Source organism: Nomia melanderi, chromosome 3, assembly GCF_051020985.1.
Source record: "Nomia melanderi isolate GNS246 chromosome 3, iyNomMela1, whole genome shotgun sequence".
NCBI lineage: Eukaryota > Metazoa > Arthropoda > Insecta > Hymenoptera > Halictidae > Nomia > Nomia melanderi.
In genome coordinates, this window is record NC_135001.1 from 6,010,745 (window position 1) to 6,028,797 (window position 18,053).

General features: G+C 38.5%; 1 protein-coding gene across 5 annotated transcripts in view; it reads left to right on the forward strand.

Moving 5' to 3' along the window:
- NLG-5 (neuroligin 5) overlaps positions 1 to 18,053 on the forward strand; it is a 250,622-nt gene that overhangs the window by 101,076 nt on the left and 131,493 nt on the right. For 3 of the 5 annotated variants that reach the window (XM_076365774.1, XM_076365775.1, XM_076365778.1), the window contains one exon: positions 16,805 to 16,834. The exons of the other annotated variants lie outside the window; for them this stretch is intronic. The gene's annotated coding sequence lies outside the window, so the exon portion shown is untranslated. The remainder of the gene's footprint in view (positions 1 to 16,804; positions 16,835 to 18,053) is intronic. 5 annotated transcript variants of the gene reach the window in all.

The following is an 18,053-nucleotide window of genomic DNA, read 5'->3' on the forward strand; positions in this document are numbered from 1 at the left end:
ATGCAAACAGTCCGAGAAACAAGATCACACGTCTCCCGATCGATATAACGACCTTATTAGGGGCGGGTCAAACAGGTTTAACGATAATCTAAGCGGAACACGTCGCGTGGGCGTGAACAAACGTGGAACAAGTCCATCAAGGGGTGGCGGCGGGAGGGCGTCGGAATGCAAAATATTATTCCGATGGCGGTCCGGTAACAGGAGGGTGTTGGCGCTATTATATCACCGGCATCCGGGGAATGTTAATGGCAGCGTAAATACCGGGGGCTCCGCGTGCCCGTAGAGGTAACACGCGGCCAGCCTACTTCTGACAACGATAATATAGTCGACTTTGCTATGTAAATCTCTTATTGCCGCACTTGCCACATTTTAATGCTCTGGGAGCTTAATTCCGTTCGCCGCCCGTCCCACGAGCCCTCGGACGCTTTGCGTTTCACGGCGCGCCAGATGCGACGCGCGCGAGTTCCGGAGCCTAGCTGATTTTAAGGCAGCTTTCACACGAACACGCGTGTGATGGACATGGAAAAAAGGGTTGGATGGAATAATGGGAACATGCGTGTTTGAAAACCTTTTATCAATACGTTGTCCATCTGTTTAGTAGTTGAAGAGATTTTTTAAGATTAGTGTAATGTCTGAGGACTTGTTAATTGATCTTTTCATGGGAATAATTGCAATATTCAATCAGTGCAGGCTAATGTAGAAGCTTCATAGTACCATCTTCAATCAGTTTAATGTGTAACTAAATTCTGAATGCTTGTAGCAGCTGGAATCTTTAATCGGTTTTGCTTGAAGTAAATTATAAACTTTATACCAACTACGATTTTTCATCAGTTTAACGCTAAAACTACTAGACTCAAAATGACCTATTTCTGATGTCTTCTTTTTGCAATTGTTAAACAGATGACAGATGTTCCTCTGAGAAATGATTAAAGAAATTGATTTAGCAAGACGAAAACTGAATTGTAAATCAATTAAAGTATCGATAGATGCACCCTTGGAGTTTCTCTATAGAAAGTTAATTTAACTGTTTGGCAGTTCTAGTATCAATCTAATTATTACCGCGTTCGTTTCATGTATGTATTTCATTTTTATGCACTTAGAGTATTTACGTTTATTCATTTTATATATTCCAGGAACGTCAACTGCTTACTCCTCGTAAGCAGCAGATGAAATACTGAATCAAGTTGTATTCATGAGAAAAAGCAATTTCAAGGGAGAATAATCGATAGGAAAAGAAAAGACATTTTATTCCACAGTATATATTTCATACGCAGTTCACACACTGTATCGCAAATTACTCTACACGCCATTGTGTGAAAGCAGCCTAATCCTTCACGGGCCTTCGATTGCGTGCGTTCGGCCACTTTTTTCAACCCTCTCTCCTGCGTATAAAGGGGGAACCTCTTTCGGAGCGGGGCCAGCCTGGCTAGAATTATTGAACGAAGCTCGTTCGGACTTCTTTATTTTCGTGTACTCACTTTCGCAGGGACTCGTGAATTATGAGCAACTTTCGTTCTGTTAGGGACTACGTAGAACAGTGTCGAGTACTTTTGGGTTCGCGAATATTGGAAAAGAGTTCTGGCAGTTGTTTCAATGGAAATTAATGGAACCAGCAGACTGTTCTATTGACTCTTTTGATTCCTTTTGAGTAGAACATAAAGGAATTAATGGAAAAAATGGATTGAACCTAGATAATTGAATGATTGATTTGATTAATATTCATTTCTTCATCGAAGCATTTAAATGATTACTTCTCCGGCGCTTGATTTGTAAAAGTTTCGATGACAAAATCACGATGGTGGACAGATCTAGGAAAATATATCCGTGTATTTAACAGAAATTTTCATTTTCGCGTGGAATATAAGGACACCACGAATTCTGAATGCTTCCATTATACGATTGAATTATCAGAAAACCAAAATGTGGACTTCAATTGTTGAAACGTCCCATGTAAATGACAAATTTCACGAGAATCACTGATCAAGCGACAGAAAACCGGCGCACAACGGTGGCCGGAGATAATTATCAAATGGAAAATATTCGGCGTGCAAGATACATTCGCCGGGGATTTAATGAACTTTCCGTTGATTTAATAAACATTAATAATGACAAATGTGAACGGGATGGCAATGTATCAGTCGCGTTACACGGCCGGCATAAACGTACACAAATACATTCCGACAATCTGCGGGCATAATAGGTGTACGTAAAGCGATACGAAAGTTATGAATTAATTAGAAGCTTCGACTAACTCTGCGCAAGAAGCGAATTAATTGTTTCGTTCATTGGAAACGAAGTTACAGCGTCCAACGATCAGATGTCCAGCATTCATTTCCAGGAACGTGCATTCTCAACCGTGGCTGGTATTTTTGTTGTAACACTGAACCGGAATAATAATATGGTAAATATAATAAACTCTGAAAGGAGTTTCATTTCCATAAAACGTCTAATTGTTTCTTCCGCGAGTCGAGCTCGAAAGAAGAGCCAGCTCGAGGCTAGCAATCCCGGAGGATTTAATGGATGTTTAATTACATCTAGGGAACAGCTCGAAACGAATATCAGCGGCCGCGCTGCAGAATGAAATAACGTTTAACTAGCCGGCAGAGTGTACACCAGTGAAAATTTCACTGCGATACACACAACAGCCGATGAACGCGCCCCATATAAAATTAATGTGAATTTGAAACGTTCAATTGCTCGCCACACCGTACACCAATTATTGTAAAATTTTTATGATTTTCGGCTTTACCTGGCCGGTGTGCCATGCTTTCACAGAGTATCCCGTTGTCACTGGGAATTAGTGAAAAATTGTCCTAGTGGAACGCGATGATATATTATCTAATTTATCGTTGCTATTAATCCTGTAAATGTTGAATATTAAATGATGAATGGTAATTTAACTCGGTATGCAGAATGTTCCTGTAATTGATTTAGTATTTGCAGTTTGCGTTATCTAAATAAAATGCGACATGATTTAGTGAGACGGAGTTAACGCGTGGAAACATTTTGAAAATAACAGAACTAAATGTGACATGGAGATGTACATATAACTTTATATTGTGGGATTAATCATTACTGTGACAAACTGGAATTAATCTCATCGCAAAGAGCATAATTTCAGCTTATAAAAATATATGAAGTTTGCACGAATCCTTTCGGAGCTATTTACTTATGGTATCTTTTAATGATAATAACCGAAGAAATTATTTTATGATTAATAACTGAACTGCAGGAAAATAAATTCCACGTTTACTCTAAATACAGATTTATTGTGAAATATAAATATTCATTGCCATCAAATATTGTTCGTATACAATAAGTATGAACCAAATAATATTCATATTTGTTAAATTCAATTTCGATTTTGCGCCGCGAGCTTAATTTGGTATATAAGGCAAAGGGTTAATTTTTCAATATATTAATGACAGAGGCAGACTGATTGCGCCGGACAATGAAAATATGTAAAACCTAGTGTCTCTCGGATGCTTGTAGAAGAGTATCTCCTTTAAGTCTCGGTTCGAGTTCAAGGCACGAAAGAACAGTCAAAAGTTTCGCCCTTCGGATACTCGAGAACCATTGGGGTTGGCAAAAAATGTCCCGAGACGAAAGTTCCGTAATCTTTAACTTAAAGTGACAATAGAAGGTTCCAACGGGAGCTAGAATAAAAATAACAAAACGCGGGAAAGCATTTCTGTTACCCTTATTTTTGGGGAAGCATTGCCAACAAGTAGGAAAATGATGTAATAAGTTGCTTTTATGTTTGGAACTTTTTAATTAGAATTTTAATTGATGCGCAATAATATTTATATATGTACAAGTGTTTTTCCTTGAATGATTATGAACATTACAGCATTGAGTTTGTTGATCTAGAAACATTCGTATTTTAAATATTAGAAACTGCAACGGTGAAGCCAATCCACCCCGACGACAGTGAATTAAATTACCGATAATTAACATTATAAATGAATAGGTCAATTTACTGTACTACACAATTAATAATACTGGTGATAATTATCAATGATCGATCTGTTTGATCGGATAGTATGAAATGTTTCATTAGTTCCATTACAATTTAGTGCCAGCGAGTGAAATTGTTATATATTATTGTAATAATTATAGTAAATCTTGTACATCTTCACAAAATTCAAAGTGTAGCCAGTCAACCTAATTTGCACTTTCTAAATACAAATTTGATATTATTAATTAAGCTGTGCAGATGAAATGTAAATATTACGCAATCATTTATATAAACAAAATACAGAGACACATCCAAATTTCATTAACAGTCCTACCAAACCTCTATTAAAAGAAAACATTAATTATCATATATATCAATCACCCAAATCCACACGAAATTTCAGAAAATCCTACATCAATTTACAGAATCTCTATTCAACCAACAATTCTCCCTTATTTCATTATTATGCAACAAACTCAATTTACCAAAACACACAATAAACTCAAAAGACAAATCAAAAAGCTCCCCTCAAACCTTATTCTACCAACAATAAATCCCGAGCAACAAATCCTAATTTTCTTTACATAAATTCTCCAATTAACTCTCAAAAGACCTCTCGCTCAAACAATTTCCAAATAAAATCTACGCTTTCATCCACTCTTGATAATTACCACTACCAACGAAAGATGACAAAAAGGAATAGAAATGTCAGTACACAATCGACATTTCATTCAGCAATAGCAAAGCCGAAAACGGATCGTGTCACCGTTTACGCATCCATTTCGAGCGCCAAGGGGGTGAGGAAAGGGTGGGAGCAGAACCATAATCTGGAACAATTTGTAATTCAAATCGACGCGATACGAGATAAATTACCGACGTATCCGCTATCGTCCCGAGCAGGAGGGCGCGTCTCCTTCCACGTTCCTTACCGGAACGTCTCGCCCCGTTCGCCGACGTAAACCACCCTCCCGAGCAATCTCTCTCGCTCGCGATCCCGTCGGGTTAATTTCTCAATTTCGTGCGCGAAACTTTTGAAGGATCGTCACGGAAACTCCGGACAGGCCGTGTATCGATTACCCGACGCTACCTCGATGGATCAGTGAATAACGGATCTCGGGGGCGAACGGTTTGCGTTACAGCGGAACGGAACGGAATCGAAACGGGGTTAACTTGTTAAGCGTTGCATGGTAAATGGCCATTTTCATCTAGAATCTTGATGTTGATTTTGCGTTGTGCGCGGGTTTTAAAGAGGGATTTTTATCTGAAATTTTGTGTATAATGGTAATTGGGTATGTTATAATGATATGTCTACGTAGTTATGGGAATAAATTGGTAAGTAGGAAAATATATAATTACTTCTACTTTTGTATGTTTCATATATAGAAGGAAATTGCGTTTTTGCGTTGTGCTCGGGATTTAAGAAGGGATTTTATCTGAAATGTTGTGTATAATAGTAATTGGGTATGTTATAATGATATGAGTATGTAGTTATGGGAATAAATTGGTGAGTAGGAAAATATATAATTATTTCTACTTTGTTATGTTTTATATAAAGAAGGAAATATATAATTACAGTAATTCGAGGGTTGACAATTTAAGGACGATTGTGTTCATTATGGTGATATTGAATTTTGGTATCTAAATTGAAAGTTAGATGAATATAATTATTTCTAGATTATTTTAAATAAGTAGAAAGCACATTCGTTAATGAGGACGTTATAACGATGCAACAGTGTACAGGAACGGAAAGTTTGCACGATAATTAGTTCGGCAACCGAATTTGCACTGAAATTTAAGTTCATTGTGGCGTTTAATTATTCAGTCCCTTATAAATGAGCATTCGTTATTTTCTTTATTATGATTTTGATCAATGTTCGCCGTGGAACGCGAAATCTCTCGATACGATGAATGAATTCAGAGTAATCGTAATATTTCTCCTTGGAATAAACTGTTTTGCCCCCGCGATAAGCAGACAAACATATTTTTTCTGAAAGTGATATTTTAATGAAATAACGTTAATCGTTGTCTGAAATTAATTGAAATAAAGACAGTGATTTATGGTAATCGCGTTCGACGAAGGAAATTCATTACAGCATCGTGATTATTTCCGTGGATCAAGATGAATATTTCGATGCCGGTTCGTTTCATTTGTTAATGCTCGACGTTAACCACTGTGATTCGCGAGTTTTTAATAGGACTCAGCGAAAAATACTGCAATTGTTGTATTTCGACAATATAAACTGCGCGAATCGTCGAGTCCGCGTAACTTTTAATTGAAATAACAGGCACACGGGAAATTCGAATTAACAAAGGAACGTTCGGGGGCGGTTATTGCAAAATCACAAACGTCCAGTCTCAATGCGCCGTCGAATTACACGGGAATTATTATCGATCAAGCTTGTTATTTACCACGGGAACGATATTATGGCAGAAATAGACGCGGCCGAATAATAGGCGTGCTGATTCCAAAAGAAAATACGAATTACTCGCCGCCCCGGGCAATTAACTCTGATTAATGTCCTGAAAGTAATACAAATTACCGAAAATTTATTGTACTGTAGCGTGCAGCTGTGTGCTCGTCGCGAAAATTACATTATAATTGCGCCGAAAATCGAGTTTGTATTTTTGTAGGGAAAAATAAACCGTGAATTGCTCGAAATTCCACCTGACTGTCGTGCAGAAATTACTGAAGAATTCGAGCCGCTTTGAACCGTGCTCGACGGAATGCTCGGAAACATTCGTGTCAAACTCTTCTGCATTGTCAAATGCTCATGCATTGCTCGAATATTTGTAAACGGCGACAAGTTTTCGTGGCACATTGTATAGCATTAAGTTACTGCAATTTCGTGTTATTGAAAGCATTATTAAATTATCTCTAATTTCATTAAAATGATACATTCAACTTTCAATTCTTAGAACCGGATTTCTGAACGAACAAAATTTGATCCACTCGCAGAAACGATACAGCAGCGATTCGTTAATTATTCTCTCCGATCATACAAACAAATGAAATGCATTCAAACAATCAATCGACCATTATGAAAATACCTGCTAACGATATATTTCAATTCAAGTCACGTTCATCGAGAAGATATATTATTTAACTAGCTGTCGTATAATCGATACAACTGCCTTGTCATTAATAATTCATCGAAAAAAAGAAAAACAATTCTAGGAGTCTTTAATATTTAATTTGAATTCGAACCAGTTACAACCATTTTACAACCAATACCTCAACCAAATCGGATTACTATAATTTATTCAATTACACGATGATTATTTGGAAACTTTTCTGCATTACTAGCAATACTATCTAATGCAGTGACATTCAGCAAGATAAGCCTGCAATAATAATAACGCATTTCAATTACATAATTTGATGTTGAATTATTTTCATTTTGTGTATTTTTCTCGGCAAAATCATGCGGCACTCAACCTGTTAATTGTTCAAATAACGAGAGCTCGGCGTGTGGTTTCCTTTTATTCAAACGTTTAATACTTCGATATATAATTCAGCTTCGTTACGAACAGGGTTAGCAAAGGTGTAAAAAAATCCTCGCGAAGAATTGAAACGTGACCGGGCGTTCAAGTGTAGTGAGAAAATCGAATCGATGACACGTTTTACGAGATGTGTTCCGGTAGAAGGATCCCAGCCGGGTTCGAATTAGTCCGTGAAAACCGGGAACGTCCGCGGGATCGCTTTAATAAAAATAAACCGGGTAGAGCACGGTCGTTGCGAATGATCCCATGCAAATCGCGTTATTTCCGTACCATCGCATGCTATTCGACGTAATGTATTCCGGCCGGATTTATGCGGCTTTACAGAATAATACCCGACTTAATATATTACCGTGAGGATTTGGCCGGTACAATAAGGGAGGGATGATCGGCTGTTCTTAGATCGTGCGCCCTTCTTATATGGCGCTCTTCCGGCAGATGCTCGGTGTCTAACGAGGGTAGAAGAAGTCCCGAACAGAGGAAACTACTCGAACGGAATCGTCCATCGGTTATTTGCTCAGGCAGAAGCAGAAAAATGGAGGATACACCTCTGTCAAAGGGAAGATGAATTAAGGGGGATGGAGGAATCTTTATCTGTGTCGTGAAGACGGTCGACGGGTTCAAGAAGCAGATATTTCGAGCGATTTCAGGGCTTCAATGTTTTAAAATATCGTGTTCGATGATTGTACCATTTGTATCTTTAGTATGGTTACTTGTCGATTATATCGTGTGTGTTTTGTTGTAAATGATAATAAGGTAAAACAGTGAAATCTGGTTTTCAAAATGCAGTCCATTTGAAGTTATACCAAGGAAAGTGGAAGATCGAAAATATTGAGTACGGTTTTGGGAAACTTGATGTAATAGCTAGATGTAAAAGCTAATTGGTTCTCTATGGGTAAGTCACTTTATTCGATTCACAGTCAACTTGTTATCAGCTCTATACAGTATATTAAATCCGATTAATATTGATTTCATTCATCTTCAGTAAACTTCCAAAGGTATTATTAACAAATAATTCTAAGAAAAAGAAATCAATTTATCAAGAATTAATTCAATAAACTTCCAACGGTGTCATTAGGAAAACAATTTCTTAGGAAAATATCAAGGAAAGCAAATCATTCTGAAGAAAAATAAATTCCACGAAGTATAAATTAAATATTAAACGTCCAACGATATTATCAGGGAAATGATTTCCCCGGAGGCAGATACAAAGGAATCCAAATCATTCCGAAGAAAAAAATAAATTCTACCAGGTGCAATAAATTAAATAAATGTTCAACGATATTATTATTCTCCAAAGAGAGATATAAAGGGAAAGAAATAATTCCGGGAGTATTGAATACCAGAGGGGCTGTTATATGCCGGCGAGAGGAACGTCTTGCAGGGACGTATGCGCGACGCTCGTAATGCGATCCGATGCACGAAAAGCACGAGAAAAGTGCCGGCTGAAATGGCATGGAACGGCGCGATACAATGAGCCGGGGCGTCTCTTAAGCGCTTAAATTATTCGGGACGCGCGGGCAAAACTGGCCGAGCCGGATTATGAAGCGTCAAAATACTGGCTCCAGTTCAATCTGGTTTATGGCCGGAAAGGCTTAACGACCGATGTGTAGCCAATAACGGTGGCGACGGGTCGTTAAAACTGCTTTTCGTCGAACTACGACCTACGAGCACGAGCCGCACGTAAGGAGAATAATTGAAACCGAGACCGTTAAACTTCTTTTCCTCCGTCCATTTGGATTTTTCGATGAATAATTATGTGACAAATCGGTTTAGACGGCTATTAGGTAACCGCGTGAGCTTCAGCGCCGATTTATTGTGGTATTAGCACCTTTGATCGTTCAATTAGTGGGCGTTGCTTCGAATAATCCTCTTTCTATGCGATATATACCTTGGGTATTCTGTTTTTTTTTTTTAGGAATTTAATGTTGGAATGTTAGTTTCATTCATCTTAGGTTTAACGAACGTATTTATGAAATGATTTTGAGAAGAGAAAAAGGAGTGATAATCCGTTAGTGAATGGTCTGAGTAATTTGAATATGAATTGAAGTTATCCTAGCAAGTTCATGAATAATTTTGTACTGCATCAATACCAAATTTGTTATTTGCAGGAGAAATTGATCAATAAATTTGTTGTATTACAAATAGTAAATCGATGAAGAATTCTTTGTGTTAACACATATTTTAGAAGGTTTCCTAGTGTACCAATGCACGAAAGTAAGAAACTGAAATGGAATAATTACAAGTTTCTTGAATTGTCTCGTCAATTTAATCAAAGATTAAAGAAAAGCGTCAAAATGTTTTTGGTTATGGAGTAAAATCATTCAGAGGATAAGACAAAGAATCGAGGGTTCGATAAGGGGAGGAAAATGTAAACAGGGTATGGGGCCACATCGTGGAAGGGACGCTTAACGGCATCCGGTTGAAATCGCCGTGGCGTGAAGGACGTAAAACGATTGTATTTGGCCCGGAAATCGCTCGAAATCGGTGAATCCGTTCGAGCGGGAAGGAGATTCGATTTGAATTTGGCTGAGTTCAGATTTGCCCGGCCTAACCGGCGATAACGAGGTCGTCGAATCTGGAAGGTATACGGAACAGGGCTATAGTTTCGATGGAAAATCGATATGCTTGTGAAAGACTCGGCCGGCGGAACACTTGTGTACATAATACCGACCGTTTAGGAACTTCAGATACGAAACACGCTTACCATGGAACTTATATACTCCTCCTAGCAGAGTATCGAGCCCCGAAATGACTTGCAAAAACTATCGTTGGATCGACGACTAAAGTTCCGACGTCGCTTAGACGTTCCCTGCCCAGCGGAGTCTCTGACGAACGTTTCCCCGGCAATCCAATATAGACGTAACAGTAAAAGAAACAATTACTCCGTAGAAGTTACACGCTTAAATCGAATCGCCGATTGTAGGATAAATCGGGAACGCTGTATTCCGAAATGAAACGGAATTTCGAAGAGTTTCTCTATTGCTCGGAGAATCCTCTCGCCTTGATTAATATCTGAAACGATCCTGTGTTGGTATTGCGATGAAAGATCGGATCGACGTTAAAGATGTTTGAAAGATTCCGAAGATACTTAATGCTAATGAAATATTTGACGCATTAACGTTCCAGAGAAAACGGAACGTTTCGTTAATGTTTACTTTCATAGCAATTTGTGGAACCTATGCCGAGATTAAACAAACATTCGATGAATCCGAGGATCGGTAAAATCTTACGATAGAGTATTTATTATTTAATTGCGCAATTTTATTAATTTGAAAACTCGGCAATTGGCGCGCATTAAAATGCAATTTCATCCGTGGTTTATTTAAACACTGGAAAGTATTATCCGTGCCCGTTGAAATGGAGACAAAACGACTGGCATTAAAAGCACGAAAACAGGGGCAGAGTCGCGGGAACGTCGTTCCAGAGGATTACTTTCGTCGATAACGTCCCGGGGGGTCGCTGCGTCAGCGAACGTTTGTAAATTCGATTGGTTCCAGATCCATGACGTCCCCAATTCATTATTGGAAAGACGCATAATCGTATCAGATTAGCATATCACACCGGATCAATTAAATCCTACTGAAGAGGAACCGATTTGCATGTAAGCCTCGAGTTCTGTATAATTACATGTAGCTAAAACTGGGACGTGTCTGTGTACCAATCCGGTTGACTCGAGGTTCGACCCAGGAATTCCGTGGCCGTCGCTCCCCTGCAACGGCAGAATAGGTCCGAACTCGGTTTTGTGTCGGTGGGTGAGCGCGGACGGTGATTTATACGAGAAATGTAACCTATAAAGCGGATTTAAGGGGATTCGCAGCGGCACGAGAAGATTTCGGGGCCCACATGTTTATGCTAATTCACATTTTAATCCCTCTCGCAGTGCGCATTCCATTGATAATTCTATAACGGGTCACGCGGTTCCGTTTTCGCTTTCGATTCGTTGCGTATGGTGACAATCCTCGGATTATTCATTGTTGAACTCCGATTATTCTAAATGATACGCGATAAGCGAATTATTAGAACATTTAGCCGATGTAATTCATGGAAATTGAAGGAATCCTGGGGTTAGGAGTAAATAAACCTTCGTTCGTTTTAACTGAAATCTAATCATTGATACGATAGACGAATATAATAGAAATATTCATTTGAATATAAGTAACCCGGCGAATGCAAAATATTACATTTGATTTCCTGCGGAATCTAATTTGCTTCAATTGTATTGTATAGACACCGATTTAAACACAGATCTGTTCTCTTTAGTAAATTCTACTCGTGCCTGAGTAAAACCCAGTCGCTAATCTAACCCTTTGCGGACGAATGTCGACACTTTGGCCAGATGAAATTTTAATATTTGGAAGACCAAGTCATGAACTAATGATGTAATTAGTCAAACAGCGAGAGATCAGCACGTAGTTCCCTTTATTTTCTATTAATTAAGCAATTGATGTATTATTTAGCTTCATCTGCTGAAGGTCTTGTATATTTCAATACTAATTGAAATATAATCGGTTATCAAACAAAATTATACAAATAGTAAGATATGCGATTGTATTTTAAATACTCAAGGAACAGTATATACTTCCATTCCCCACGAAATCGAAGTATACCCGGTGTACCCTAAACGATGAAACATTTAAAGGCGATCCGAGAATGCCACACACAGAAGAATGGATCTGGCAAACATTGAAAATGGCCGCTGAATCGGGAAGAGCCACGGATCCCCAGACCGTTTCAAAAGAATCTTTTCTGAAGGAGGCCGGTCCTCGAATCTTGCGTCAGGAAACCCCAACGGCTCTCTATATTTCACCGTAAAAAGGAGAGAAGGGGGAGGATTATATTCATCAAGATTCTTTTCTCCTTTAGTTATGTGGAACGGGCGAACAAAGGCATGGAAATATTAATTTAATGCCAGGACGAAATTATGCGGCCCACTAAATCAGCGCCTCCGTTCTTTTGTCCGAGCGGAAGGAGGAGACCGGCTCCTGGACGTGTCGTCTTCTATCGGTAAACGGCGCCCAACGAAATTCCACATCTCCCCACGCTGCGACCAATTAACAAACTGATGGATTGAATAATTCAAGAATGACGCCATTGTTCGAGAGACACGTAGTGATTTTACACGATTTTCTGGGAGCCACGGAGTCTGGTAATCCTATATGGCGAGACAACAGATTTTCGTGTGAAATAAAGAGTTACTAGAGTGATGTAAAGAAATTAGGATCAGGTAGAAACGAAAGTTCTCCTATTAACCCTTTGCGCTCCAAGTGTCTTCTGCATTTCGTTTTCGATCATTTTGTATTGTTTTAAGTGTTTCGTTTGAAATGTATTTCGAAAGGAAATACAATAGTTATGTTAGATGATAGGAAACATGTGTATTCTTCATCACTAATATTATTGAAAATTGTATAGTAGTATAATTTTAAAATATGTCAATACAGAAGCAAACTTTGAAATCGGTGGTGGATGACAAGAACAATTTTTTTGATGACACGTTGATTGCTACGTCGGTTACCAATCACCGGAACTTACGAATCACAAGCTAATAATTATAATTTGTAAGATAACTGATGTCGAATAGAAATGTAGGATAAATAAACTAAATAATAGTGTAATGTTAGGATTGTGGTACCAAATAATTAATAATTCTTTCTTTTTATCTTCGCTATGTAAAGAATATGCGATACATGAAACGTTGGTGTTTCTCGTGAGCTTTCTATTTGAGCCAGTCATTGCCCAAAGTGTATAACGTTTAATCTGTAACAGAAAAAGTAGTTCAGTATTTTGTTACTAAGATTTGGAATCGTTTAAAAAATGGAATGAATCACTTCGAATAACATCTTTGTCATGAATGCATGATGTCGAGGCACCTGTAATTATACAGCGTATTTCATGTGGTTAAATTGGCAAAAGGGATTTCTACGCAAAAAGATAATAGAAAAAGGAGAAAGAAATTTTCCGTATCTGGTGTTTCATTTTTTAAAAGATTGGGATTAGCATTATATTAGTACACTTGAAATGGCTCGGAATTTTACAGGGTTGAATAATTGAGAACAGGTTGCAGTGCACGAAGAAAATAAAAGAATTCTTAAATAAGAAAATTGTATTCCATGCTTTACACTTATTTTTTCCAGTGAAACTTTCATGCGAAACTTTCTACTTGAGTTCTCGTTCCGCATTCGAAACTTTCATCGAGTGAATATAGCAGCTTTCCCAGAATCACTCGCGGATTCGTGTCAAGTCCTTCGCAAATAGGTTCACGGCGCGACTGTATTGTTTGCTCATATGATAAAATTCGTGTCGATACGTCCCGTAAAAAAGCGACCCTTGATATCAATTAGATTTGTATCGGTTCACGTTCGAGAGCTCGTCCGTACGAAAGGGCCAAATTTCCATTTTTTGTCAGAATCTATGAAATTTCAGTTATAATCAGCGATGTTTGCGTCGCTGGGGCTCAACTTGTTTCGAAACGATGCATTCTAAACTAAAAGGTACTCGTTTTTTGAACAATGCAATGTTGCAAGTGGTACCTTACGGAAAAAGTCAATGAAAAATGTACCGAAACGTATATATTTCAAAATTACTAAAATTCAAATTAATGAAAATAAAATGTATCGTTTGTATTCAATTAACTGTGCATATATACCTCGAACAATGAATTATTCATAAAATTGTCTCAGCCATCTGATCAATACTCTTCTATTCTATTTGTCAATGATTTTATTCTCCACATTTCTTTTTCGTAACTAATTTTTCAAAGCCGATAATATTATATTAATAGATTCCTAAATAAATACCTACGTAAGTAGTAATAACCAACGATGCTCAGACACGCTAATCAAGTGTTCAAATCAATATCAACGTGTTGAATATTCAAGAACAATTTACTAGAAAGTAGAAACAACTATGTAAAAGTTAGCTTATATATTTTGAAGTTATTATTTCACCTGCATTCACCTTCCTTCTTCGTTCACATAAAAACACGGACGACATCCAGTACAATCTCTCGAAATAATTTCCGTGTGCACTGGGTACTACGGATTGCATTTATTTCCAGCGTGGAGCGGCAGTGCTGCATCATGTTAAAAAGCGTGCATCACGGCCCAGAAGTTCGTCAACACGCGAAATGTCGCGAATATTGCCCGAGCGGTTCTCGTATCCCGTCGCTTGTAATTTATTTACCAAAAGGACGCCGGCCGAATAATATTTACGTTACCCGGCGCAAAAAGGTCTTTTTCGTAGGACCGGTCCGTAGCCTTTGACCCTGTTAATCCACACAAAGGACACCTTTTCTGTTGTACGTATTTACTTCTGAAATATAATTTAAACAGGTCGACCGATGCAATGGAATGAAACATTTTTCGATTCAGCTTTTTCGGTTGATAAGTACAAAGGCATAACATATCTGTGCGTGTACGCCTATAACATTTCACTGTTACATTGCGTGCACCATGAATCTGTTAATTTTTTGTAAATTGATTGCATATTCAATACCTTTCCTGACATTGTATCCTTTTCCCCTTTTTTTAACTTTATTGAGTCGAAAAATTGGTTTAGTGAACTCGTGTTACGCTCATAACTATTGGAGAATGATTGGTGCGTGGAGATTTGAAATGGCCGTTTTAAATTGCGAAGAATAATATTTAGTGGCAGGCTAAATGTTCGGTAAACATTTGAAAATTCGGTCACTTAGATATTCAATAATTTAGTTATTCAAGAATTTGAAGGTTGAAAATTTGAAAAATTCAAACATCCAAACATTCAAACATTGAAATATTGAATCATTTAAGCATTCAAGCATTGAAACATTCAAACCTCGAAAGTTCAAGCATTCAGACCTCAAAAATTCAACAATACGAATATTCAAATGGAATGGCGATTCACAGATTCAAAGATCCAAGGTTTTCAGGATCGGAAGATTTAAGGTTAGCAAGACTCGCAGATCCGAATGATCAAGGATTCAAATAGAAGCAGTAAACTCGCTACGCGTTCGGGTAAAGAGCAATAGAAATCAGGCTAAGCGTTTTCCCCGCATTGTTTCAGACTGGCAAGGAAATACGACCATGAATGCTGTCGGAAAATGTTATCGACTTCCGGCAGAAATGCAGGTCTCTTTCTTTCTTGTGAAAATACTGTCGAAGAACCAGGCTAACGATCGCTTCGGCCTATCTTCTGCCGTTCCGTATTGGCCCATTAAGCACGACTTCAACGATTTCGACTCCGTGCCGCGGATATTCGAGCCAGATTGCATTAACCATTGAATTTCGCTGCGTCAAATTCCATTCGGGCGGAGAAAATCTGCTCGAATAAAATATGATACACCAGAAAGAAAATCTGCGCGGCGAAATGCGGAGCAGAAAATTAATATAGAGTAGACCGAGGCAAACCGGGCAAAAACGAAAATCCATTTTACGTTTGTCATATCACATATTATACCTTGGACTTTTTCACTCTTATTCGCAAAAGAAAAATGAAAAAATCTTTTTCGTTTTATACCATGTTGTCCATTAAAATATTTCGACTACCCGCGCACCATGCATCTACTGCATATTTTTTCCCAACAATACAACTTTTAAATAATTATAAACGTTTCACGTATTTTATTCCGCGAAAACATCTCTGTTTGGTAAAAATTTCAATTCATTTAAATTAGAAAGAACACGGATTCATTTATTTAGACTGTTGACGAATTTTAAAAAAGAGAACACGTAGGCATGATATTTCCTTCTGCCTTCCGTTGTTTTACAGTAGAAGGTCTTAATTCTTAATTCTGTCACGTTTCTACAAGCTCGGAGTAGAAAATTTCATTTCGTAGAACTATTTCACTCGCGGATGATATTTGCTTACTTCGGGAGCTAAGAGATGAAATCTTAATTTCACTTTGGAGAATAACAACATCTCGGCCCTGAAAACGTTCCTTGACTTTCCATGGCTTTTGTTTCGTCAAGTAATTGTCATGGAACAAACGAGTTCTGGCTTTCCTATTCGCCTTTACGCGCGACAGAAATTAAAAATTTTCATCGGAACGTCTTGCCGCGCGACAAATTACGCGTCCCGTTGCGTCGCGCGCGAAGCTTCGCGCCAGGTGCGTCCGCGGAACTTTTCTTGTCTGTCACGGGACCGAAATCCTCCGAAGAATTTACAATTCCGAGAACTGCCGTGGATTAAAGGGAAATCTTTTAGATCCGCCAACGGGGACTTATGGAACTTCGGCGGTATAACGGTGCCCTGGGAAATCAGTCCTAAGTAAGAAAGTAGAAAATACCGCCATTGGTCAGCCGCTGTACTTAATGTTCCTGTTTTTCCTCGTTCTTCGACTAACTTCGAATTTTTCCGTTTGCTTCGCAGATTAGCTGACCTGCGTCGTTCCCATTGACTGTGAGTACTGTACATCTCTACTGATAACTATACACGGTACACAATTAGCACTGTTCAACTTACTAATCCATCAAATATTCCTACTGAACAATTTCCTGAAAAGAAATCTTTAAATTCTCTTCCACTTGTATTCTACAAATTTTAATTAAGAATTAAAATATATTATGTTCAGTTTAATATGTATCTACAAACAAAACAATTTACTCTCTACTGTAAACAGGCCGCACACGAACCACGCTAATTAAAAATACCCCAATTATCTCCCATCCCAAATCACACTCATTTATCCACATTTAACGGCCATTAATCATCGAGAAATCTCTGAAATAGGAATTCTATCAGCCCTCTCGTTCCTCAACGCTCCGAAACAGGGTGCTTTCGCCGAGGATATTTATCGACGACGGAATCACTTCGGATAGCGCTTATCGCGCGAGCGAATAGTATCATTACTTGAACAAATTGCGCGAAGGATTTGCAAGCGGCGCGAGATCTAACCGCGCCGCCCGCTCGCCGGGCATTACAATATTCCACAGGCTGTTCCGAGGCCGTGTGTTCCCCCCGAAGCGACGCGAAAATACCGTGTCTCGGGGCGAGACGCATTTCCATAATGCGCGCCCGGTGACAGATCGGCCCGACGAACCAACGATTAATCATATCGCGCGCCCGGAAAATATCGGATAACTTTGATCCCGGTCCCGTCCCCCGGACGCTTTCAATGGGACTGATTTACCGCGCCGAAGATACGCGCCGATGCACGGCTTTATCAATCGATCTGGCGCCTCGATTTATAACCGGACGCTGCGAACATTTTCTGAGAAGCTCAACGTTTCGCTGTACACTGGCGCAATTTCTGAAGACGTTATTTATTCGATTCTTTCATTAATAAACGTGCGCCTTGTGGGTTTCAGTTGTTGTTTTTTAATTGAACGGTTTTATAGGTGTTCTTGTTTGATGATTGCGAGTTGTTAGTGGAATTTGAGAAGGACGATGAGAAGTGAATACAACAAGTGTGTATGGAAGCTGGAGTAAGTTTGTTTTTTTGTTGAATTGTGTAGGGAATGTGAATGAATATTTTCTAACGGAAATTTGATAGTATTTTATAATAGGGGATTGGAATTTTGTGTCTAGTTTGGTAGAAATATGAATCTTTGTGATGGATTTTTTACGTATACTGAGTATTTGCTGTTCGCTTTGCATGTAGTTTTGTGTGGTTTTAAGT